Source organism: Leptonychotes weddellii, unplaced genomic scaffold, assembly GCF_054177405.1.
Source record: "Leptonychotes weddellii isolate Sample4059 unplaced genomic scaffold, ASM5417740v2 HiC_scaffold_7222, whole genome shotgun sequence".
Lineage (NCBI taxonomy): Eukaryota > Metazoa > Chordata > Mammalia > Carnivora > Phocidae > Leptonychotes > Leptonychotes weddellii.
In genome coordinates, this window is record NW_028041935.1 from 1 (window position 1) to 2,503 (window position 2,503).

Below are 2,503 nucleotides of genomic sequence, written 5' to 3' on the forward strand. Positions count from 1 at the left end.
TTGTATCTTTGGGGTAAATACCCAGTAGTGCAATTGCTGGATCATATGGTAGCTCTATTTTCAACTTTTTGAGGAACCTCCATACAGTTTTCCAGAGTGGCTGCACCAGCTTGCATTCCCACCAACAGTGTAGGAGGGAAAAGGGAACCCTCTTACACTGTTGGTGGGAATGCAAGTTGGTACAACCACTTCGGAAAACAGCATGGAAGTTCCTCAAAAAATTAAAAATAGAGCTACCCTATGACCCAGCAATTGCACTCCTGGGTTTACCCCTAAGACACAGATGTAGTGAAAAGAAGGGCCCTATGCACCCCAGTGTTCATATCAGCAATGTCTGCAGTAGCCAAACTGTGAAAGAGCCGAGATTTCCTTCAACAGATGAATGGATAAAGAAGATGTGGTCCATATATACAATGGACTATTACTCAGCCATCAGAAAGGATGAAAGAGCATGTGGAGAAGAGGTGGACAGTAACCAGAATCAACAGTCAGAAACGTGAGTAGAAATATGAGTTAGAAACGTGAACCTTTCAGCCCAGCTGACCATGCAGAAGGTATGCAACGTCATGAGTGAGCCCATAGGAAAGCAGTAAAGGAACTACCCCACCAACCACAGAATTATGAGAAATAATAAACTGTTGTTTCAAGCATTGTGATATTTTGCTACACAACAATAGATAACTGATTAACTATACAGTTTTTATAATCTCTCTAATTGATCTATGGGCTGAACAGAATCTTCAGCTTCTTAGTGGTTTTCCTGAAAGCATTATTCACCTCTTTATTCCTTAGACTATAGACAATAGGGTTCAACATGGGGACTATTATTGTATAGAACATAGATGCCATTTGGTCATTGTCCATAGAATGACTAGAACTGGGTTGTAAGTACGTGAACATGACAGTCCCATAGAAGATGGTTACAGCAGTGAGGTGTGAGGCACAGGTGGAGAAAGCTTGCTTTCTTCCCTCAGCTGAGCACATCCTCAGGATGGCAATGAAGACGAACAGATAGGAGGTCAAGATAACTATAAGGGAAAAACAGACATTGAAAGCTGCTAAGATAAAGAGCACAATCTCATTTATATAGATATCAGAGCAGGAAAGAGCCAGAATTGGGTGGGTTATCACAGAAAAAGTGATGGACCACATTGGAATGGCAGAAGGAGAGGCAGAAGGTAAATCCAGTATGGATGGCAGATTCAACAAAGCCCCAGACATAGCAGCTTACTGCCAATTGAGCACACCAGCTGGTAGTCACAGTGGTGGTTTAATGTAAGGACTTACATACTGCTACATGCCGATCATAAGCCATGGCAGCTAACAGGAAACAGTCTACGTTGGCAAAAGCCACAAAGAACGTCTGAGCAACACATCCACCATAGGAGATGACTTTATCCCTTGTGAGAAACCCAGCCAGCACACTGGGGGTAACAGCTGAGGAGTAAGCACAGTCCACCAGAGAGAGGTTACTGAGGAAAATATACATGGAGTGTGGAGACGAGAGTCCAACAGAATCAACATGATCATCCCAAGATTTCCAATGAGGGTAGTGAGATAACTGAAAGTGAACGTTAGGGACTTGCAGTTCTGGGCTGTCAGTCAGTCCCAAGAGCCTAAACTCATTCACTTCGGTGCTGTTCTCCATAGATACTATTTTGAAATTATGGCTCACCTGTCAAAACCAGAAGGCAAAATGGATAAATTACTTATGCATGGAAAATGACTCAGAGCTCACCCAAGTCACCCATATGACATGAGTGCACGATGACACCATTACCAGCACAGGGTTCCCAGTAACCCAGAGACTGGCATCTTCCGACCTCCATCTTTCAATGTGTAAGGGTATATACATACTTGTCAGTTCCTGACCCCACTGAGATATTCCAAATTACCACTCAGTTATCTTCAAAATGGCTATTGCTTATTTTTATGTAGGTTGAAGGTTTCTGTGATCTTCATTTTATCGCCTTGGAAAAGCAACATAAATGTTCCTGGGCTTTAATTTCTTCATCTGAAAAAATTAAGTGGGGGCATTGTGTTTCCTACTTTTACTATATTACAAGATTCTTAGAGCAATTTTAAAAGGCACTTTGAAAACAACACAAGTATTTTCAGAGGCAGCATATCGTTATAGTGAAGAACATGGTCTCTGGGTGACCTATCTGCATTCAAATTCTGGCATTTCCACTTGCTAGCTGGTAACCCTGGGCAAGTCACAGCCTTTCTGTGCATCCGTTTAAAACAGAGGCGATGATATTAGTACTTCACAAGGCTGTTTGGAGAATTTAATGAGTTGATATGTTTGAATCACCCAAAATACTGCCTAATAGTGTGTAATAAATCATAAGTTGTATTATTATTATTTTTAAAGATTTTATTTATTCATTTGAGACACAGAGATACAGAGAGAGAGAGCATGAGCAGGGAGAGAGGCAGAGGGAGAGGGAGAAGCAGGCTCCCCGCTGAGGAAGGAGCCCGATGTGGGGCTCGATCCCAGGAC

At 42.1% G+C, this 2,503-nt stretch overlaps 1 pseudogene; it reads right to left on the minus strand.

Moving 5' to 3' along the window:
* Positions 1-655: 655 nt before the first annotated feature.
* LOC102739848 (olfactory receptor 5B12-like) lies at positions 656-1,958 on the minus strand (annotated as a pseudogene).
* Between the last annotated feature and the right edge of the window lie 545 nt (positions 1,959-2,503).